The 24,952-nt window shown below is 40.4% G+C and overlaps 1 long non-coding RNA gene across 1 annotated transcript; it reads right to left on the reverse strand.

Moving 5' to 3' along the window:
• Positions 1 to 18,760: 18,760 nt before the first annotated feature.
• Positions 18,761 to 24,684, reverse strand: LOC124976930 (uncharacterized). The gene is made up of 3 exons (XR_007107085.1): positions 24,046 to 24,684; positions 21,642 to 21,788; positions 18,761 to 19,734 (listed from the first exon to the last, which is right to left on the reverse strand). It is a non-coding gene; the product is annotated as an uncharacterized LOC124976930 (long non-coding RNA).
• Between the last annotated feature and the right edge of the window lie 268 nt (positions 24,685 to 24,952).

Raw genomic sequence — 24,952 nt, forward strand, 5'->3', positions numbered from 1 at the left:
GAATCAGAGAAGCACTGATTCTGCATAGTATACAAACATCCAGTTGAAGAGTAAAACTTCACCTCATCATCTAGATGTCAGGAAGTTTGTAATATATAGATGCTATAAAGGAATTCATATTTCCCCTAAAAAAGTATTAATTAGAAGCTTCCCAAATTCTAACACCTCTAACACAGGTCATGACCCTCAACTCCAGAAATCTGCTGCTTCTGGGCCCAGCTGCTCACAAGTTCAGCATTGTTTGCCAATCCAAGGTTTTGTTTTCCTCTTCTCCGAAGACTTCCTGAATGATCCCAGCTCAAAAGGATCTCAGTGCAAAGGAACTGTACCACTCAGGAAAAGGCAACCTTGCCACCCCACTCTTCTTTTTTATGTAACCATGGAATTACTTGCTAATCGTTTGTTCTTTTCTGTTTATACAAGTAGTCATCAGATATCTCCCAAGTTCCTAGTACTTATAGTAGGTGCTTGGCCAAGGCCAACTGGGTTGACCTAGACAGTAATCTCTAAGTGTTAGGTCCTTGGTGCATGCATCTGAGACCCAGGACCTCTTAGGCAGACTGAGAAAGGGTTTGGACTGTTGACTTCAGGACATTCTTGGCTCTGTATGAATGCTTTGTTTTTAAAACAGGGTGGGATTTTTTTGTTTTGTTTTGTTTTCTCCATTGCACTGAAGAGACAAAGCCTCACTGTCAGTGTATTTATTAAGTCTGCTTGTGTTGGATCTCACTGTTAGGCCAGAGTCCCCACACACAGATTCCTTCACTTTTCTCTGAGCAGTCTCCAGAGACGGGGCAGGCAGTGGAATGTATTCAAACCATGGTCTATTAATAAAAGAAACCAGGATGGTATAGGGATTCATCTCTTTTCCAATTTCCCCAATGTTCTGAACCAAAACTAATGAAGGGGTATATGTGTTTTATTCACAAATATTAATACTTCTCCAAAAGCAGTTTCATAGCTGGAATGACTATTGACCATAAGTCTTGCAGGTGTGACTGAGAATGGTGTTCTGGATTTCTAGAACAAGTTTCTACTTACATCAATTTCATCCTTAGGAGGTAACTGAGATCACACATTCATTCCCAAGTGGTATGTGTCTGTTGTGTGCCAGACTCTGTGATAGGCATTAGAATAACAATGACAAGTGACATATACACTGCATATAGCCAAGTGGGAAAGACTGGAAGTAATCAAATAAGTACCTGTCAATATTTAATTATCAACTGTGATAATTTTCTTTTCTGATGGAAAAGAATAGGATGCTCTGCAGGAATATTGTAAGAGACTTTATCTAATGTAAAGGGGGTGAGGGGGAAGTCAGGAAGGGCTTCTCAGAGGAAATGACATTAGAGATGAGCATTGAAAGAAAAATCCAAATTAAAATGTGAAGGGGGTTAAGGTAGCACTTGAGATACAAAGAACAGGATCATTAGAGGAACTGAAAGTCCTTGTGGCTAAATTAAAGGGAATAAAGAAAGCAAGACTCTGAAGAGGTGGGCAGGAGCTGGATAACATGGGAATGTATTCGCAGTACTGAGGACTTTAGCTTTTGTTTTGTAATAATGAAAAGCCATTTTAAGCAGGGGATGAGAACATTAAAGTGTGTTTCCCGAAGATCATCCTGTTGAGACAATGGTGAGCAAAGACATCATTACTCAAGTTTCCTCCAACCCTCCCAAGTCTGATAAGCTTTCCGAGTCCTGCTTCTATACCTCTAAGTCACAGGAGGTTGTGCCTCCCAAGGCCCACTAAAAAGCCCAGAGTGCCTGTGGAAGAGTGTTAGGCCCTGGTAAAAAATCACCTCTCAGGCATTCAAATCTGGGTGCCTTTATTTTCATCTGCATTTTGACTCCACTACTAAGGAATGAATCCTGGTTCCCATGTCCAGGCAGGCTCACTTCTATTGGATCACAGTAATCATGGCTTTGACTGTGAATTGCCAATCCCAAATTAAGCGATTAGCCCAAGATCGATGGGCTAGTCAGCTGCCCTACCAAGGACAGCTTTCCAGTTCTTTGAACACAAGGCAGATGTGTTCCTCTGGAGAGTGGTCAGGGGCTTCTAATAGGAGTCATTCAGAAAAAGAAGGGAAGAAAGAGTTCCCCAAACACTTGAATATGTTCTTTGGTATTCATATTTATTCTAAGATTCAAAAATTCCCAGGATCAGCTTCTGGGGTGATCAGGAACTTTTTGAGTGGAGAGTGATTCTTCATTTGAAAAGAATGTTTAACGCATTTGATTGTTCATTTGAAAAGAATGTTTAACCGTGTTTGGCTCTTCCGGAGCTGTGAACACCCTTTGTGGATGATGCTAGCTTTCTTGTGGGCTTCTCCACCTTGCTATTTCCTGAAGCTACTGGGACAGTTGAAACAGGCAAATGAACAACCCCTGGGTGCCAAAAAGACACTTTAATCCTCAACAGGCTTTGTTCTGAAAAGTAATGGCTTGTTCACTCGATTTGCTTTACAAATGTTGCACCATTGCCAGGTTGTGTCTGGGCCATTCCTCAGGCCCTCTGCAGAAATGAGAGCCAGGGTTACTCATCCTTCTGCATTTTAAAGGAATTCCAGGAGTGCTCTGTAAGCTGCTAGAAACACTGTGTGACTTAAGGACTTCTGAGCATGGATGTTTCAGGCCCTAGTAATGCAACCGACATTGGAAATGAGGCTTGTGTGTGCCAGAGGTAGCATTCTACTTTCATCCATGAAGTGACAGCATGTGAGGTTTTATGGGAGGCTTCCTGGAAGAGGAGAAGCTTGACAAATGGGACCTACATGCCCAGCTTTGTCCTTGCAGACAGAGCTCCCTCCCTTCAACCCACTTCCCACTCTGTGAGCTGATCTGTCCTGACAGCTGCCAAATTAGGCCTCTCGTTCCTGGGGCTGGCTCTGGCACTCCCACGAATCTTTGCTTTCAAAGTCTACTCTTCGTTGAAAGTGTTCTTCAGCCTTACTTCAGGGGCAGTACAAACTGCTTTAAAATTCTTCCAAGGAGAGAGAGTAGTTTGAACCAGCAAATAGGTTCCAACAAATATGTACATCTGTGGTACCAGAATTTATCCACCACATGCAAATCTACATTTGAATATAAAAGAGCCATAAACAATTCTGAAGAATACACACATCACAAGCAATCATGTGATGTCCTTTTTAAAAATGTAATTTCACTCTTAAATGACAAATAATTGCATTTATTTATGGTTATGGGGTTCAATGTGATGTTTCAATACATGTATGTGTTGTGGAATGATCACATGAGGCTATTTAGCATAGCCATCACCTCGATACTTAATATTTCTTTGTGCTAAGAATATTTAAAATCCATTCTTTTAGCACTTGTGAAGTAAAATTATTATTAACTATAGTCATCTTACTTTGCAATTTTCTTTCTGATCCATGCACCAGTGGAATGAATTCTCTATTCTGTTCCTTCGAATTAACACAGTGTCTGTGTTTGGGTCTAAGAATATGTTCACTGAAAAACAGCCCAAATCCAGTCTGGAGTCTGATGGAAAATAAAATAGTGTGATTTTCCTTCTGTCACTGACTGACCATCCCATCTCTCATCACCTGATGGAATGTCCTTGGACAAAACACCTGACTGTTCTGTCTTCACTACCTTGTTTGTAGAATAAGGATAATACTACCATTATGCTCTCACAGGGTTGTTGTGAAACTTATTCAATGTGCAGTACGTGGGTGAACTCTGAAAAGTTTTAAAATAGTATAAAAGTATAATAACCATGTTATTATGTGAAATAGTGTTTTCCTACTCCTCTCTCTATTCTCCCTGGAAACAAACAGACAAAAGTCATGCCAAACTAAGCATTCACGATGGCAGGCCTAATTTAAGCCAGAGCAAAGAAAACTGGCAGCATCGAGGGACCCATACTCTGCCCCTCTGCCTTGTGTTTGCTTCCTTACACAGCCTGTACCTCATGATGGAGCTGAGAAGTCAGTACAAATCCTTGGCAATGTAGTCTGTTGCATACTAACATCAATTCCACTAAGAGTTTCAGCTTATCTGTCCATTTTTGGAAGACTTGAAAAAAAATATTTTTGAGGGTGCCCTGACTCAGACAGTGTCTTTCTTGCACCAAAAATTACTGGGAGGCAGAAACTAGTCCCTGCCAGTGCTTTTTTCATAATGCAGTGAATTCCTGGCAATGAGTAAATGCTTCTGTGGGGAAAAGGATTGTGGTCTCAGGGCTGCCAACTGACTGGCATGCCTGGGGTACGGTCTCAATTTCACTGGACCTCATTTTCCTAAGTTGAACATTTTCAAATGATGTCAGGAAAACCCTTTGGTGTGGTGGGGCAGCAGGGAGGAATAGAGATGGGCTCTGCTATTATTATTTAGTGTTTGGGACATTATTATAAAGTTGAAGCTAACTGAAAAATTTGAACCCTGCTTTCTTCTAGTACTAATCTTCTCTTGAGAAATTCCACCAGAACCCTCACGGATCTTCTGTTGAGAATTGCCATTCAGTCCAGATTTCTTTTCTTTTTCTTCAAAGCTAATACCTGTGGGGCAACTGTAGTTAGAACAAGATAATCGCTCTGGCATCTGGTACATTAGGAATTCTCCATGTGGTCCCTCTAGTCTAAAAGGGTTTTCTGCAGGAAGCAGGGATGATAAGGTTTGGTCAGGTGAAACAGTGACCAAGGCTAGAACCCCCATCGCATGGCCTTTCCCAAGAGAGTACAGACACAGCGAAGGCCTTTGCAGGAAACTCCTGCTAACCTCTGTATGTGCCCATTGACTTCCAGGATCAGTTGTAAGCTATTTTAATTAAAATAGACTTTAGTATAAAATAAAGAGGGAGATCTCATTTAAAAACTCAACCATACTGTCTTCTAGAAGGGGCTTTATTTGCTCATCTCCTGGCTGTCACTATGCTGAGTGTCACCTACCCAAATTATTGTGACTTTGCCAAATAACTCAAAAGCAAGAATGAGTATGTCTTATGGACTTGGAGGAGGGGTGTCCTGCAGGGGTCCCCCAAAGTGAGTCTGCAGAAAAATTCTTCTCTCCTCCCTCCTCCTTCCACCACCCTCTCTCTGACTCCCTTGCGATCACCTGGCAATTCATGGAACTCTTGCTCTCGTCCTCCATTATAGGGTCTTGCTACATAAGACTGAGCGTCTGGAAACAATCTCTCAGTAATGGGTTGACACTTCAGCACTCTTCTGAAGTCAAGAGGCAGATTTCTCAGGAAACATTTAAAAGGAGATTAGGTTTCCCTGTTTTGAATTATGGCACATGGAGAGAGAAGCTAAAACAAAGTATTTTAAAAGGCTTAGAGAAATCCCAAGACCAAAGCTCCTTAAATATGGTTTTATGACCTGGTTGGAATGCAGCACGAGTTGCTTTTTTTGGTTCAGTTATTTAAAACAATTGTGTGACATCATTGTTTAGTCACTGGCTTATGTTTATCCCCAAGGCGATTCCAAACAAATGGTGCTGGCAACCATAGGATGCTCTTTCCTATACTGTACGGCAGGTATCATGGTCCAGTGTGCTAATTTGCAGAACATGCAGTTTTCTCACACAACAGATTTGTGGTTTATCTAGCGCAGCCGTGAACCTTCCGAAGGGAAATGAAGTCTGAAAAATCATCAACCTTTTAAAAAACAGAACTGGATTTTAAAATAAGCTCTTCTTTAACTTTAACTGCATAGTACAGTTGTGTTTTCAAGCTAAAAAAATTTACAAGAATAGTGTAAGAAAAAACTTCCTGTATACCCTTCACCCAGAAGGGTATGCAGGATATGTATCAAAAATGGATCACCATTTCTAGAGTATCTTTTTACCACATTTGCTTTATTTTTCTCATAATCATCACCATCATTACCATCATTTGGTCACCTGTGAGAGTAAGTTTCAAGCATCATATTCCTTTATCCCTAAATATTTCAGCATGTATTTCCTAAGGGCAAAGACATTGACTCAATTTATAGTATTACTATCAAAGTCAGGAATTTTAATGTAATACTATTATCTGATCTATAGTCCTTTTTTGAACATTGTCAGTTATCCCAAAAATATCCTTAATTGCAATTTTTTTCTGGAAGAGCTCTCACAGGTCATGATATGGGGTACTTATGTTGCCATTTAATTCTAAATGTTTTATCATTTCCATTGTGAATACCTCCTGTCACTCATGTCCTATCTAGAGGGTTGTTTATTAGTTGCTAAAAAAGTAATTATTAATCTCATTTTTAACTTTACTTCATTGTTTATTCAAATTTAATTTCACCTTAGTCCAAGAATATTGGTCTCTGTAAAGTCCTTTCACACCTCTGAGTGTGTGTGTGTGTATGTGTGTGTGTGTGTGTGTGTGTGTGTGTGTGTGTGTTTAGGGGTTTTTAATCTCCATTATTATTATTCCCAATTATGTAAGACAAATACTCTGCTATTTGTCTCTTCAACTACTGCTTTGTTCCCTTCTTCAGAAATCTTATTCAGATTATGCTCCTTGTCTGCTTTCATATGTTTTTCTCTGTCTCTTTGGCTCTATGAGAGCCATTTATCACTTCATGAATTCTGTGTTTAATTGTGGTCAGTCTAGAGTTTATCCTATCTACTGGGACTTCTAATTTAAATTACTACACTTTTTATTTCAGAGATGTCAAACTGTTCCTTTTCATATTCACATAATCAATATTTGCCTATTCATGTTTCATGTCTTGCTTTTTTAAAAAAATATTGGAAGCCTGGGGTTTGGGGAAAGGTCTGAGTTGGAGATTGAAATTGAAAGTAGTTGGTGTGGATGATGTTTAAAGCCATGAGCCTAACGTTAAGGGTTTGAGGAGAAGAGGAACCATTAGAAACAGAGGAAAGTGGCCATGAGGTTATAGGGAAAGCAGGAAGCATTATATCCTTACACCGGAAATAATAAAATGTAGGAGGAGCAAGTCTATCAAGTCTACTTAGAAAAATGAGGGGTGAGGCTGATTCTCAGTTTTAGCAGGGTCAGTGGAGTGGTGGAGGAGAATGCCTAATTGGAGTGATCACACTTGGCAATTCTTTTTAAGCCTCCTTTAATGAACTGGAAAAATAGGAATGTTAACCATTCCTGTCAATCCTTGGCTTCGAGCAGTACGCTGGTTTTTGCACTCTGCCCTTGGTGGAACTCTAACTCCCTTTACGTTACAGAGTTCGACTCCCCCTGCTCCCTCCCTAATTTTAGTTCTGCAGCAGATTTCTCCTTTGTGGGGATGTTTATCTATGAGGCAGCTATGGAGCTTTTATTTTCTATTTTAACTCTCCTTGCTATGAGTTTAAAGCACCAAAATTGTACCAAAATGTAAGCTTGAGAAGTTGTGTTGATTGACTGGACATTCCTTACATTCTTCAAACATCTCAACATTTCAGATGATTTTTTAGTTAACTATTGATGTGGACTAACAACCCCCAAACTTGGTGGGTTAAAACAGCAACCATATATTTAGCTCATGATTCTGCAGAACGGCAATTTAAGGTGGATCAACTATACATTCTTCTTGTCTTTGGGGTTTTTTCATGTGTCCATGGCCAGCTACAGTTCAGCTAAGGAGCTGTGCTTCTAGGGATTAACCGGCCGCCAGCTGAGGCAACAGGAGTAACAGGGTTGACCTGGTCATGTGGTCCTTCACCATCTGGCTGTCTGGCTTAAGTTTGTTCACTTGGTAGCTGGGCAGAGTTCTAAAAGAACAGGAACTCAAAAGACCAGTTAAGGCCTAAACTTGGAAATGGCACAATGTCACTTCTGCTATCATTTACTGATCAAAGCAGGTCAAAGGTCAGCCTGCATTCAAGGGGTTGGGAAACAAACTTTCTCTCCAAGGGAGCAGCTGGAAAAACCACATTGCAAAGGTGGGTGAATACAAACAAGTAATTATTTGGGACATTTTTATAAACCATGTGCTATAAGTGGTGTAAGAAATGGACTTCAACTGTAGGATGAATTTTAATTAAATAAAAGAAGAATAGATGTTAACTCCAGAGCATGTTACATAGTCACTTTTGAGCAACGCATGTACAGGAGGCGTTTTTTTTAAGACCAGATCCAGCTGGAGCAGAAGCTCGTCAACTGATCCAGGACCAGTTCAATACTGTCTGTCATAATCTGGGTATATGCTGGGAGCCACAAGAGAGTCATAGAGGGATTCCTTCCTGCCTTTCAAGGCTCTATTACTTGAATAGAGAATTTAGGGCAAGCCTCTAGCTCTATGATGAGGCAGAATATTACGTACTATGAGATAAGTGGTCAAGGGGAAATCTTTGAAAAGATGTAGACTATAAGAGTCAGCTCAGAGGAAGAAGTCATATAAGAAAGACCCAAAAAGAGACAAAGATTGCAGGCAGTGTTTGCATATTTGGCCCACACCCTTATTTAATTGATGAAGAAGCTAGAAGACAGAAATGCAACAATTCTCAGGAGACAAAGGGAGAAAAATCTGATTTCTCCCAACTGATTTTTTAAAAAAAGTTAAACCAGAAGGAATTTACTGCTTTTAACTGAAAGAACACTTGTATCAACAAGAATTCTGCACACTTCAGCAAGGATGAGTCCTAGCTTGTGGTAGTTGGGGCAGATTTTCAGGGTGTTACCAAGACACCCCCTTCTCATACCATGGCTATCCAGTTGTTCTTGGTGTCCCAGTTAAACGAGGCCAAAAAGGCTGGTACTTGGAGGGTGTGCCATCCTGTGGACCTTTAGTCCCAATTCTGGCAATTACAAGTGTCTTCATGAGGAGTTAGTGTGCTTTATAGATTTAGCAGAATTGAAGGCCACTACTTAAAATGTCCTTTGGTCACTTTTTCATCTGTTTGAACCATTCAGTGATTTTATTTTATTTTTTCATACTATCAAAATTTGACTAGGATTTCTATCCTCAAAAGTTATTGGTAATTCTGGCAAGGATTTTCATTCCCAAAAGTTATTGGCTATTTTGGCTAACTCATGGGTGAAAGGCAGAGAAATGGACAGGTTGACCTTTAATGTGTCTTTAAAGGGCCTGAGTGCCACAGCCCCCAAGACAGCGGAGTCCATCTGAGTCACTGCTCCTAAGTCAAAGACTGCTCACCAAGCCTCTGCTGTCCTTGGCAACCACCAGAATTCCACCCCTGGAGCAGAATGAATCTGGCACAAATAGGTCAAGCATTCCCATAACACTCAGTACTCCTTTCCAAGAACGGAGAGAGATGATGCAGGGATTAGTCGATTGTCCTAATACAAAAACCAGTGGACATTTTGAGAAATACATAGGAAACGTTTAATAATTGTGTCGTTCATGTTTCTATCCATAAAATGTATTCAATCCAACATTGCATTGCATTCAGTAGGAATTTGTGTAACATAAAAGAAGCTATTCTAGACTCAGGAAACAGTAATATTTGAGTGCTACTCTGCTAGAAAACATGCCTTACTTTTGCTCATTCACCATGTCTAGTGGATAATGTCTCTGTCCTTTCACTTCTGGCCCTTTAATTTTTCTGGGATTCCCTTTGCCCCTTTCCACTGTCACCAACTTAATTCATAAGCCCACCATCTTCCTGTGGGACAATTATAACAGCCTCCGTTTTGGGCTGCACTGTATCCCCCTAACATTCACATTTAAAATCCTAACACCCCCACCACCACCTCTGAATAGGACTCAGTTTGGAGATAGGGGACCATGTGACAACAGATGGCCCTATAAACCTAGGAGAGAGGCCTCAGGAAAAAAAAAAAAAAACAACCCTGTTGACAGTCTGATCACAGCTTTTAGCCTCCAGAATTGTGAGAAAATAACGTTTTGTTGTTTAAGTTATCCAATCTGTGAGACTTTGCTACAGCAGCCCTCACAAATTAATACAACCCACTGTCTGGACTCTGCGCTTCCTGTCTTGTCCCTCTCAAATTGGTACTACTAAAATGGAAGTGTTTACCTCAATCATTAATCTGACTGTCACTCTCATGTTTAAGACCCTTCAATAGCACCTCCCCCACTGCCAACAGGACTCTCCACAGTCCGTTTTTCTGGAAACACAGCTCTGTACCATGTCTCCCAGTTATGAAAATCTGGTAGCTCCACGGGTCTCCAACTTGAGAGTTTACTGCATGTTTGTGTATTAAAGTCTCCCAAGTTTTATCATTTAAAATTTTGGTTAACTTGGCTTTATACAGTGTTTGTCAAACTTATTTGACTGTGGAATATTTTGTTTTTCAATGTAATACACATATCACTACAACTTGTGTTCTCTAGTACAAACTAGGAGATAGTGCCTACACAATCCAGCCCACATGCTTTGACATGTCACAGTGGACTATGGATGACCAGATTTAGCAAACAGGATGCCCAGTTAAATTTGAATTTCAGATAAGTCTAAAAATTAATTTGTTGTTTATCCAAAATTCAAATTCAACTGCGTGTTCTGTAATTCATTTGGCAAAATTATCTATATAGGACCCTCCGTGAGTTACAATATAGTGAACAGACTGAACCAAAATGAATTTGATAAAATTTCCCCCAGTTAAAACACAGGAAAAGATAAAGTCAAGGTTGATTTTTAGCCTTTCGTTGAATCCCTTCAATTTGCCACCAACCCCTATTCTCTTAAAGTTCTCCATCCTGGCTACATATCAGAGTCAGCTGAGGAGCTTTCAAAAATGCCCACACCCCATTCCCAACCGATTGACTTGGAGTGGGGTTACTGAATGCAGGGTTGGGGAAAGGCAGGGCAGGGGGGAGAGTGAGGTCAGGCAGGTGTATGGGGCCCAAAATTGAAAGAGACACTGGCTCTCAGACACCCATCCTATACTAGCACAAATCAGGGAATAGGGGGCCTTTTTAACATCACACACCCTGCTCACCTGCCTGGTCTTACCCTCTCCCCTTTAAAAGGTGCAAGTAGGTGAAAGATTGTGTAGAAGAACTTATAGAGGGTTTCTGAGCAATCCTGGGTCCCCTCTCTTTGTTTTATTGCTTTAGAAGGAAATGTCAACCTTTTCCAGCAATGACCATGAGCTTCAGCCCATGAGCATGAGTCAGGACAGCCTTGGCCAGGCCAGATTTTTCTGAAATGTAAACTCACAGCAGGCTCCGGTTTCCTCTGGAAGGTCACTCATAAACATTTTTAAAAGCTTGGGTTCCTCGTCCTTTTTGAGTTCAAGCTGAATAGACAGAGTAGCCTTAGACCCTGTCCTATAGATTGCATGTTCAAGCATGGTTTTAGAGTTCTGCAAGATGTAATGGAAGAATATAAAGTTCACTTTTCTCTGTGGTGTTACAAACTCTCACACCCACTCTCTCTCTCTCCTCCCTCTCTGCCTTCTGCCCTCTCTTGCCAGTGATTTTATGTCCCATCACTGGCAGCCTGGACAGAAAGGCACATCGTTAATCCTTGCCACTGGGACAGCTTGCCCAGGAAAAGCCAACTCCCTGAATGGCCCATCTCCTCCTTCCCTGGCCTCTAAGTTCTGTGATGTCATCAGCTTTCTGCCCCATGGTAGGAGGCCAGCTCCTCAACTCCTGATTTCCAGATCTCTTCGAGTTTTAAAAGGCTTTTTAAAATAAGAAACTTTGTACTTTTCCAGTGCTGCAACATAAGGGTTGTGACTGGTGGGAGCACCTGGCATAGCTAAATTTAACTTCTTTCTATTGTGACAACTGAATGATTTTCAATAATGTTCTTCCTTCAATAGGATTCAAAAAGTCCCTCCTCAGAGGAAAATTTGGAAAAGAAAAACACCGGTTCAGCTCAGACAGGGTCTGTAGCAATTTCCTTGCAACATGAAGATCATGGAACTGTCTGGGTGTATCTCATTTGGCTGAATAGATGAGTCCCTGTAAAGTTTCATATAAATGGCATTTTTCAAAAATTACATTACTGTAAGTGCACAAGACTGCTAAATTAAGGCAGCCTGGGGTGACTCACTTTGTAAAGTGAATTATCTTGATGTAACACACATCATCCTCCCTCGAACACACACATGGATCTTTTTTATAGGTTTGAATTTTTCACAGGCTGGATTCTCATGAGGTGGGGGTGGCCTTTTATAATGACAACTGCTCTGAGGTCACAGATGTTCTCAGGCCCTGCAAGCCAGCTTCTCATCATGTTCTCTGGGGAGTGTGAGTAGCTGCCAGGGTTCTGTGGAAAGCTCAGAGAACCATCCCATGGGTAGGTAGGCTGAGCCAGAATCCTCCCCAGAGTGATCAGAGAAATGGCCAATGAAGGAGTAGTGCAGGGGTGATGGCGGACACATTGGGGCTAAAGATGGCCAAGAGCAAGATGAAAAGTGGTGGTAGATCGTGACTCTGCCTCTGTCCTCTAGCTGGATGATTCCTGAACCTCAGTGTCCTCATCTGTAGAATGAAAATGATGACAGTAGTATCCATCTCAGGGTTATGATAAGGACTAAATGAAGAAGGACTTAGCTGGCACATAGTAAGCACTTAGAAAGTATTAGTTATTTTTAACTTGCCTGCACCTGCTCTGTTAGGTTAGTAGGAACACTAGCACAGGATGAGAAGACCAAGGATGTTACTGTCTACTGAGTGCAGCTCCAAAAGCACATGCATGCTGAACAATCCAGGGGCCCTTTACCCCTGAGCTGCACCCCAGCCCTTTTAATTCTTTGAGACAAGGTTGCCGAGTTTGGCCTCAGACTTGTGATCCTCTTGCCTCACCTTCCAAGTTGCTGGGATTACAAGCATGCTCCATTACGTCCAGCCCATGTTGGGTTAATCTTTTGTTTTGTTTTGTTTTTTTAATTACTTATATTTTAGGTTTCTTTGTTGTTGTTGATATTTGGTTAATCTTATGTCACATACATATGATCACTAATATTGTTCCACCTTCCCAAAGAAGGAAACTAGAGCTGAGGTTAAGCAATTTTCCTAATGTCACACAGCAGATAAGGGAAAAGCAGATATTTGAGGCCTGTCCTGTCCACTCTTTCTACTCTGCTTCATCCCTGAGAAGCCCAGAGCCTGATGGTAACCTCTCAAAGATGAAGGCTTAGGCCTGGAGGGTATTGAGAAGTAAAATAGGTTCAGGAAGTAACATAAAGAAAGGAAGATAGGGAAATTCATTTATTCGACTAAGATTTGTTGAGAATCTACATGGTGCTGGCATTCCAGGTACAAGCGAATAGGCCTCACCACCAGAGTCCCGTGGGAGTGACATTGATGTGAAATGACAATACACTCCAGCCAGCTGTAAGGATTTGAATATGAAAAACGAGCTACTGAATCCCTAAGGGAAGGATGACTAACTTTACCAGAAGAAATCTTCAAAAGGAAGGTGACTTTGAAGCATTATCTTATTTATTCTCCTATTAATTGATGAGATAGGCAGTATTATTACCCCGGGGTAGGAAGAGCTAGTTGCCCACACAGTATCCTAAAGCTCCCTCCTTACATATTAAAGGAAACCTGACTTGCCTTGGTGAGGCAGTATGGTCAGCTAAAAGTCTGAATTTTCCGGTCTCTTGTAGGCAACTGTGGCCCATAAGATGGAAGCAGAGATCACTGGGTTAAACCTCCAAAAAAGCTTAAAAAGGGTTTATGCTGCTTACATGGAGTCGTTCTTGCTCTTTCCCCTTCCTGCTTCTTGCCTGAAGGGCAGAGGACAGCTAAGTGTCCAGCACCAGCTTATAACCTTCAAAAAGAAAGTTACAAGCTGAGGATGACAGGGCAGAAGGACAGAGAAAGCCTGGGTCCCTGATGACCGTGACTTGTGGTACCAGCCTTGGATTGCCCGCCTCCAGACTTGTTTATTTAAATGAAAGAAAAATAAACTCTCTTATTTAATCCTGTGTTATTTCTGACCATTGTTGTTAGCATCTGACCCAACCCCTAACTGACATAAGCCTCTGAGCCTAATAAGTGGTGGGTCTGGGAGCTAAGCTCAGCAGTCTGACCCCACGTGCGTACCTAGGCTGTCAGGGCTCGACACAGCTCTGGGGTCACAGAATATCAAGCACCAGCCTGGTAGTCAGGAGCACTCAATAATATAGAATGAGTACAATGAATAACTGCCCCTCAACCATTTCTCTAAGGAATTATTTTTCTGAGGAAATTAGAATGGTCCCTACTTTCTCAGATTTTCCCCGGCTGGTGTGGGTGTGCCACTCACAAAAAAATCCCAAGTGCTTTGAGATAGCAAAAGAAAAGAATAAATTGAAAATGACAGCTAAAAATTTAGAGGAGCTATACACAAAGCCTCACTTCATTAAGTAGAGTGTTTTCAGTGGTGAAACAAAATTATCTATTTCTTGTGGGAGATGCTAAAAGTATAATTTAGTGGGGTGGAAATAAGAGTTGCTATCTCAAATCCCTTTTTTAAAAAAAGTATTTGTTACTGATTTCAAAAGTAACAATTTGTTAAATAATTGAAACAATTTAGAAAAGCTAAATATTGGAAGTACCCTCATAACTCCTACTATACAAGAGTTTGGCAAATATCCTTTTAATTCTCCCTACATATAAAAACCATGTTAAACATATGAGATTATAAAAATGAGTTCATGGTGTATACGTTATTTTGCAATCTTTGCTTTTCTTACTTAATTTTCTATTTTGGACATTTCCCTCCAACTGTGCATTTAGGTTAATGTGGTTCTGTTTAAGATGGTGGCAGAACATCTTTTATCCCAATGTGTTCCCATTTAAAAAAAAAAAAAAAATGTATGTTAAGATGTAACTTTGACCTTGCCCTGGGAGGAGTCGTAGGTATTTGGAAGGACATCAGAGATTAACTTTCATGCCTGACGGGAGTCAGCTGATCCCTGAGCTGGTGAGACAGGGATAGAAAGAAAACTAATCTAAAATCAGTGTTTTGTGCAGAGAAATTCATGAAGCTCAGAGTTAAGAGCAGACAACTTGAGCTATTCAAGATAGTGGATGTGCTTCCAGGATCTCTGAAAGTAGCTCCTCTGACACCTTCTTGGAAGCTGGGGTATGGAAGTTGCCCTGGGAGTGGGACGGGAGGTCACCTAAGAAGTATTATTCTACGACTCCACAGAAAAACATTGTCTTGATTGACTTTCTCTTACAGCAAGACATAGCCTGCTGAGTGCTGGGCACTCACCCTTTTGGATTCAGGCTCCAGATTCTGGGAGGAAGTAATAAAAAAACAACCTGGCAGGTGTGGCCTACACCCTGGAGGAGCTGAGGCTCTAGATGGGGAGATGAACAATGGGAACCCCATTCCCATCACAGTCAAACACCTAAACCCCATAAATCAGTCCAACCGCCACTGTAACCTGAGCTCCCTTGGTAAATGTTGAGAGCAGCTGCTCCAAGCTTGGGGAGCTAATGGAGCTGAACTGAGAAGAAGTTGGGAAAACTGTGAGTTAATCATCAAGCAGAACTTTGAAAGAGGGAAGAGGCCTGAGCCCAGCTGGCCTGGATGCACAGACCTGTGAGAGAGATGAGGCTGTGAGTGTGAGGTTGACAGGGTGGGGTGGAGTGGATTAGTTTAGGCAGGAAGGAGAGTTTGAGGTGGATACATAAGAAGTATGGGGAATGGAACAGGTTGAAGTGGAAGTGGGAGGGGCTTTGAACCTGCCTCCAGGAGACTGCCTTGGGTAGATCAGCAATGGATATGGCTGGGTCTTGGGCTGAGGCAGCCCAGAGGTGAGCCTGGCAGGCTCTACGTGCATCAACAGGGCCCCTTCAAGCCTGTGTGTGTAAGAAAGCAGCTCCACCAGAAACCTCACCAACTCCTGCCTTGTGCGAGTTGCTAATATGCATCCAGTAGGCACCCAGCATTATTATTGCATTGGCAAATAGTTCAGGATTTTCTAGCTGGCTCAAGTACAACTTCTCCTCCACAAAACAGGGGGAAAAATGGGTCTACCTTCCTGTCTATGCTACTAAATCCCTCCAGCCAAAGACATCAGGGGATCCTGGCATTGAACAATGTCGAGTTTACTGACTAGTTAGCTGCAATGGGGAGCCATGGGGTATCTCAATTAGAGAAAGTGATAAAGAACTCATTATAGGATTGGGGGTTGGGTGATATTGGGGAGGGTTCAAGGAAATGGGACATTGCTGAGGACTGGATATTATCAGGAAACATGTACAATTATATGATTGGGTATCTTAGTCATTCTTACCTGCAAGGCAAGAGAAACAAGGTGAGGCTAAAGCTATTATTGCTTAAGAAATAGAAGTCACTCATATTAGCCAGGAAAGAGGCCTTGTTGGTTACTTAGGGATTTGAACAATATTCTTATTTTGGTCTGGGTGTAGACCTGATTATGGAGTAATTTTATTCTGTTTGGTTATTGTTCCATTGTGGTCACCAGGTGGCTGTGTCTGATGTAGGTGCCCTATGGAAATACTTATGTTTACCAGGAGCACACTCTGGCCCAGGGGCTGCTTTTCTCTTTCTCAGTTAGAACCAAGGCTTTATCTAAGGAGAGTTAGGAACCCTATACAGAAAAGAATCTAAGGTTCCCCAGTGTGCATGCCTAAGCAGAAACTCCTCTTGAAGGGCTAGAGATTTGGTTGCAGAAACCCCAGTGTTACTGGCTTGAGCTATGTTCACCCACATGACAAATACCTATTGAATGGTAAACAATCCCAAACACGGGATGCAGCTGTGGGCCTGGTAGTGCTCGCGGAGTGTACATTTTAATGAGGGGACAGACCACACGGATAAACAATCAAGAAGATAGTCTCAGATGGGGATAGGTGTAATTTATGAAATAAGAGGAGTTGACCCAGTAGAGAATGACTGGGGGCACTTTGGGGAGGGAGTCAGGTAAAAGCTCTCTGCAGAGGTGATGAGAAGGTACCATGTGAGATTCCAGGGTGAGAGCATTTCAAGCAGAGAAGAAGGAAGTGCTGACCCTTCTAGCAAGAGGAAGAAGATGGTCTCTGGTGTGGTGAGTTTCGGGGAGAGACCAGGGTGGGGAAGTAGACTGGGTCAGGGAGTTTGGAGTCTAGTCCCTATATCCTGGGGAGGCAACTGGAAAACTAGTGAAGATGGCGGGGTCCACATCTCCCTCAGCAGGCTTGTAGCATACTGACCTTTCTTTGCCACCTAAGGCCTGTCCCTGACCTGCCCTGGCCCCCTCATGGCCTGGGATTTAGAGTACCCCACAAGTAGCTGATTTTCTTCTTACTTGCTGAAGTTAATCATTGTTTGGAGTAGTGTATTAGGTTCCCATTGCTGCTATTAACAAATTACCACTACTTAGTAGCTTGAAACATCTCAAATGTGTCATCTTAGAGTCCTAACAGCAAGGTGTCAGCAGGGCTCCATTCCTTCTGGAGGCTACAGAGAATCCTCTGTCTCCTGGCCCTTCTCAGCTTCTAGAAGCCACCTGCATTCCACAGCCTGTGGACCCTCCCTCCATCTTCAAAGCTGGGAGCATCGCATCCACAAATCAATCTCTCCCTCTCTCTCTACATATTTTTTAATATATTAAATTATACATGATATATATTAAATATATATTTATATCTCTATATTTTATATATTAAAATTTATGTATTTTATTTATATAATTTAACTTACATATTAAATTATATATAATATATATTAAATATATATTTATATCTACATATTTTATATATTAAATTATATATATTAGATATATACATGTTAAATATATATATTTCTCTCTCTCTCTCTCTCTCTCTCTCTCTCTCTGTCTCTCTCTCGCTCTCTATGTCTGTGTTTCTATCATCACATATCATTCTCGGACTCTGACCCACCCATTTCCCTCTTGTAAGAACCCTTGTGATTACACAAGTCCCACCCAGATAACTCAGGATAATCTTCCTATCTCAAGGTTCTTACATTAATCACTTCTCCAAAGTCCTTTTGCCATGTAAGGTAAAGTATTCATAGGTTTGGGAAGCTAAAACATCTTTGGGAGTCATTATTCTGTCTACTTTATTCTGTCACATGGGGAACAGAGAATTGAACTTTGTCGCAAGTCATTCTGCTAATTAATTGTCATTCATCACTCCCAGTTTGGTTACTTATCCGTAAAAATTAGATGAATACTTCAAGAAGTTATTGTGGGTATCACATGAATTAATGTAGCAATATTTGGAAAAACAAGAAGTGTCATAAAGTACAAGGAATAGTAATGATGTATTACAAAATTTGTGAAATATGACTAACAAAGGGGTATTATCTATTAATATACAACACTGAAATTAAAAGAGCTGGAGTTAAGTTCAACTCTCCAAAGTACTTGCTCTGTGACCTTGAACAAGAACTAAGCCTTTGAGTTTCATCACCTGTGACATTTGAAGAGAACCACCTTCTCACGATGGTGTTGGGGTGCTAAAACCAGGCAACAGAGGCAGGAGTATTTGTGAAATGCCATACAAATGTTCTTTCTGAAATATTTCATAGCAAGTACCCAAACTCTTCTTCCTAGGTAGGTACACAGTGAATTCAGGCAACAGGGTAGTACTGACCAGACCAAGGCCAACAGACTTTTTGAGTCTCCACTGTATGCAGTGAAAGAAAGAAAATGGAGGCAGCAAACTTTCCTTCTTCCTTCAGCCACTGAGGGGTTGAAGGGCAGCAGGAAGAACTTTCAATGTCTAAAATATATATTCAGAAAACTGCAAAACATACCCATTGAGAATACAGAATCTTTGTGCAATTAAAAGGTTCAGGTTGGGGCTGAGGATATAGCTCAGTTGGTAGGGTGCTTGCCTCATATGCATAAGGCCCTGGTTTCAATCCCCAGCACAGCAAAAAAAAAAAAAAAAAAAAAAAGGTTCAGGTTGAGGCTGATGTTCTCTGGAAGAATAATCTTTGGTCATACTGAAGATATTGAAATAAGTCACTCAGGATCTGCCTTATTGATTCAGCAGCTGTCACATCACCTGTGAATAGCATTTGATTACAAGTAGGCGGGATATAGATATCTTCTGAGTAAGAGCCATAGACATGCAGGTGTGTTTGTTTATGCCACATTTAGTTCTTGAGCACTTGACCATGTGCTGTCCTTGGTGCTGGGGACTTGGTCAGAGGTAAGAACCTCCCTACTGTCATGGAGTTTATTGGCTGGTAAAGGAGATGAGCATAAATCAAATAATCCATGCAAAAAATGTAAAATTATAACTAGAAATCCTCAAGGCAAGGTTCACGGGAGCTCATTCCTGGAAACTAAACTTGGCCTCTGAGAAGTAACAGTTGAGTCACAATTTGAAGGCTGAACAAGTGTATTTAGTGGAAAATGGAGAATGGAACAGTTTTCAGACTGAGGAACAGTGCATACCAAGGCAAACATGAGTCATGAAATGTCTGTAGATCACAAGGAAGGCCAGTGTGTCTGGATCTGGCAGTGATGGGGACCATGGCCAAGAGAGAGACTGGAGAGATGGGCAGGATGTTCTGACTACAAGGACGATTGCGTGGGCAGGCACAATGACTGACAAAGGTGGTGCATAATGTTTCATTCAGTCCAAGGTTTTGTTTTGATTTTAATGTTCCTAGGAGAATCTTTTCATTGCATGTTTATCTTTCGAATCCTTTAAATGCAGAATAGTTGATCATCATCATTCTTGGAAGGGTAAGAAGTACATGAAGTCATCTTGTGTAGGCATGTGAAGGTTGGTCTCAGGTGTCCATACCTGGTCCTATAAAGACTGGCTCCAAGGCGGGAGAAAGTGAGCAGATTAGGTACTGTGGGGATCACCAGTAGCTGCTCTTGCCTCACTCTGAGGCTTTCCTAGGCATCTCACATGCAGGGTCACACTTGACTCCCACAGAGTAGCTGTGAAGTAGAGAGAGTGTGTCACAGTGGGGACAATGTCCAGTGATTGCCTGGGGCCCACAGTGACAGGGGAGTCTTGAACTCATGTTCACTGTGTCTAGATAAAAATTGTTTTTCTGCTGACCACAGACGAGTCACCTACCTTCTCTCACACTGACCTCCTTAAATATCGTAAAACTCTAGCATTTTCAGAGTGGGAGGGGATCTTAAACGCCAGTCAATATGTTCAGTTTTCTCATTTGGCAAGTGCGAGAAGTTTGAATGTTTTGAGAAGCAATAGTATTTCAAAAAAAGTACTATTTTCCATTAAAGGAAGAGAGAAGTTATTATTCTGGTCCTTTCTAGTGACTCACTATTGGCTCTTAGTACATGGGCTGTAACGGAAAGATTCCGTTCCTGTCACTATTATGCTGTGACCTCAGAAGGCAGATCATTTTACCTCAGGTACCCTCTGTTTGCAAACTGTAAAATAAAAACGTGAAATAACCACGACTGATGTTGACAAAGTCATCTTACATTATAATACAGCATGTGCATGCATACACACGAATGGAAAAAAGTTCCAGGACCTATACTTATCCTTACTAGTGCATGCTGTGTTTTATTCCTATTCTATTTGGAATTCTCCTGTTCTTCAAAAAAATCTTATTATCCAGCAAGTTGGTTTTGCTACCCATTTAAATGCAAAATCCTCCTGCTGACAGGTGCTGGGCTGGAGATTCTGATACCTTCCAACCCTGACTTTCTGACTTCCCTGGGTGCTGCCCAGAGTTTGTGGAGCCTCCTTTCTAGACAGGCTGGTGACATGCCCTCTTCTTGGAGGCTGACACCCCCTTAAGTCCTCGGGCCTCGCAGAATAGTATTGGTCTCATGGCAGTTTGTCCCTGCAGGTCTGAAGCAAAGCACCCAACTCAGCCTCCTGGCCAGAGTCAGCTGAGATTAGCTGGAGAGAAATCCATATACTGATTCAAAAAGTAAGGTCAGCACTTGGCCAGTCTCTACCAGCTCCCCACCCAAGATGCCCACAGAGCGCACACACCATGCACACATGGGCCACGTGCCTATTCTGTGCAGAGAGGGCACATATGATCATCCATACTCATCACATATGCCAAAAACACACACATACACAGATCCTCAACATGTACCATACATGTACATATGCCACACAGTATCCACACACACACACACACACACACACACATGCACACACTCAATTGTCACCCACAACACACACGACCACATATGCACAGACCCCACACACACACACACACATACTCACCAGGCACCATATATGTGCCATAAACACACACACACACACACACACACACACGCACACTCAACTCATTAGAGTCCCCAGACAAGCAAGAAATATTTGAAGATGACTGCACTAGAGGACAATAATTTAATCTATAATATCCCCTCACTGTTCACTCCCCAGCACAAAGTTGGAAAAAGTACTTTCATCAGTTGGAAAAATTTGCATAGAAATATGCTGGCAACTCAACAATGACATCATCAAAACACCCTCTTTTTAAAAATTGTACTCTTTAAAATCAAATAATATTACTATGATATTTCAAAGATTGTTTTAAAAAGCTAATTAAATTTCATTTTATGAGAACTTATTTTTAATGTAATATTGTACATTTGATTGCTAATTTGTAACAGCACAGCACTGTATATTCAAAGTGTCCATTTTCATAAATGGACACATTTGCTTTCCTGTTTTATAACAGGTTTGTAAAGTGTGCTATGAATGGATACTTTTGAAAGTTACTGCACATGTTATTTCATGATGCTTTAAATCTAATCATTTCTGGATATTTAAAAATATAATATAATAACAATATCAATCCCAGTATTTCAGTAGTAGGTAAAAATAAATCCCAATGTCCTGGTATTACCACTTTGCCTTGGAATTGCCATTCCCTTCAGGGAGCTGGGAAAGTCCTGGTCCCCGTGCTCCTGCAATGATTCCAAAGTTGCTTTCAGAGCTGGGCACAGTGCTTGGCATCTCGAAAATTCTCAGCAAAGGCTTGATAAGCAAATAACTGAAAAGGAAGAAAGAGAGAGAAGGAGAAGGGAGGGAGAAGAAAAAGAAGAAAGGAGAAAGGCGAAGGAAGAAAGGAAAGATACTGGTGGTAAAGTGGATAAAGAAAAGGAGAAAAATGGACAAACAAAACTGGATGCTGCTTCTACCTTGGACACCTTTTCTTTATGGAAAATGTAAATCAAAGATCATTTCCATGACAGATGTTATTCAAAATATTATTGCTGGAACCCCCCAGTGAAGTGGCAACTTTGTGGAAGTTCACTGGAAAATTCAGCTTTCCATCTGAATAGAGGAAGTAAATCTCGCTGAGACATTTGACAGACACAGAAGTTTAATCTTGGCTATTATTTCTACGTTCACTTTACTATGGAAACGAAAACCATGTCACAGAAATATCTGCATCACTCATCTGTAGTTTTTTTTTTTTTTAATCTCTAAGGATCATTTGTGAGTTTGGGACAATGGATATGGTTTTATTTTTTCTTCTAATAATAAAACTAATGAACATTCATTATTTATGAATAATCAGAAAATACAAATAAGCATACACAAGAAAGTAAAAATTGCCTGTTATTCGAAACCTCCAGAGATGATGGCTATTAATATTTGTTATTCAGATTTTAAAATACATAGTAAAATATGATCATAATGCATTCCATTGTATATTGTGTATAATCCACTGTACAATCTTTTGTGTCACTTAATATATTGATTATATCTCTATCCATCTTTTTAAACTAGTATGTTTCTTTCCATTCTCCTTTGACAAATATTTAACTTTGCCATTGTTTTATGATAAATTACACACTAAGGAACATTTTTGGATGGGCATTTTTGTGTATTTATTCTGCTATTTCCTTAGGATAAATTCTTAGATGTGAACATTTAATGTGAGTGTGCACATTTTAAAATGCTGTATCAATTTGCCAAATTGCCCTCCAGAAACTTTGAATCAATTTATCTTCTCTTTTAAGTATATGAAAGTACCAATTATCTCACACCCTTGTCGACACTGCTTATTATCATTCTTTTAAACTTTTTCAATTTTATAGGTTAAAAAGTTTTTTCATTTGATTTTGGACAGCACATCATTTATTACAAGTAAGGTGAAATATTTTTCATATTTATTGGCCATTTGTTTTTTTCATTTTTGTGTAATTTGGGTATGTTTCAACTATATTTTACCTTTCCATAATTTCTAAGTGTTTTTCATAATTCAGAATTAACCCTTTGCTGTCCAATAGAATGCAAACTCTTTTTTCAGTTTTTTGTAATTTGAGTGTATGGGTTGGACACATAGTTTTGTTTTGTTTTAAATGGTCAATGGATCAATGATTTTCTTTTTGTTTCTTATTATTGAATCAGAAAGGTATTGCTCACTCCAAAATCATATAATTTTTACCTGTGCTTTTTCTGACATATATATGTGTACATATCAGTTCAATTATAAATACTATAAGTAATATATCTGTTCAATCTCCAGTACCAGAAAAATATTTTTTTCAAAATATTACTGTGGGAATCCCCCAGTGAAAGAAACACACACACACACTCACACACATGCATACACACACACACATACATGCATATATGAATATATGTGTATATATTTCTTTTTCTCTTCCTGGTATTGGGGATTGAACACCAGGGTTCACTGTGTTCCATCCCACGTGCTTATTTGGTCTATTTGGACTGAAAGTTCTTATTCCATAGACCACTTAAGCTTTTTAGAATAATGGCTGCCAATTTTAAAAGAAAGAACAAAGTCAACTTATTTACTTTGGAGGTGTGGTAGGGGAGAGAATTTTTCCTCTGAGTCAGAGTTTTAGATGTGGGAAGACCTAAAGACCTTTTATTTCAGTCCCCTATTTTTATAGATGAGTGCTAAAAATATTAATTGACCTGTTGGTGGTTAACATAGCTGTTAATAAAGAGCTGAAACTAGAACCAGGACTAGGCCCAGAGCTAGTTAGGGAAGATTGAGACTAGAACGAAGGTGAGTTCTAAAACCATGCTAAACGACAGTTACAGTGAGAGCTTGTCAAAGACAATAAAAGCAGAATTTTAAAAGGGTGATCACTAGATTCCTCAAAGCTGAAAACGTTAGGGAAAATGAGAAGTTTCTGGAGCACCAGTTTGAGACGAGGAGTTAAATACAGTGACTGAAAACTCAGAAAACTCATAAAAAAGAAACATCACAGACACACTAAACAGCACACAAGTACATATGTGCATTCAGTAGACCAACACCTTACTCAACACCGGGCCTTCAAAGGGAGGCTCCAGAAGACTCTGGGGCCGCCTCTCATCTTGGTTGACTCTGTAAAGGTCATTCAGGTCAGACATCAGCAAGCACAGGCAGCTGAGAGGCAGGAAATATGTGACTCTGTGAGAGCAGTGAAGGAGAAAAGCTTTTTATAGCTAAGGCCTGGGAGGAAACACTGATAGTCTGAAGAGGCCTGTGTGCGTGTGTATTCTTTACTGCATTGGGGAAACTCTTGAACTATAATCTTTGGAAGTCACAAATTTATATAATTAAAGCCATAATTAAAAAACAAAATTAAAAATACATAAAATAAAGTGCAGAATTTAGATATTTTTTAAAAGCCATTGAGGCCCTCTGGTATCCTTCCCACCTCATGGAAATCCATTCTCTAGCACACGACCCTCTATCCAAGTTTAAAAAACAAGTTTAGTTATTTTATAATTAAAGATATTTTATAATTTATTTTTAATAGGAAATATGGTCATATGGATTAAAGTTTGACATGTACCATTCACCATGTATATGGTCAGAAATCTCCCTCCTACCCTTTGCCCTCAGCAATGGAATTCCCTATCCTTGAGGAAAACCAAGTTCTGTTTTCTCATAGACATATTCAAAAATATAAGTACACAATATGTTCTTTGGTAAAAAAATTTTTACACCAAGAATAGCATATTACACAAACTGTCCTGCATCTTGATATTTTCATTTAACAATATATCTTGAAGATATTCTGTGTGCATTCATAAAGAGCTGCTTTATTGTTACAGCAGCATTTTACTCTATTGCATGAATGAAGCATGCCTTATTGAATAGTTCCCCTAGAGATGGACATTTATGTTGCTCCAAATTTTGCTTTTACAACAAAGCCACAATTAAGTTTGCATGTGTGTACT

This window comes from Sciurus carolinensis, chromosome 2 (genome assembly GCF_902686445.1).
Source record: "Sciurus carolinensis chromosome 2, mSciCar1.2, whole genome shotgun sequence".
In the NCBI taxonomy this organism is placed as follows: Eukaryota; Metazoa; Chordata; class Mammalia; order Rodentia; family Sciuridae; genus Sciurus; species Sciurus carolinensis.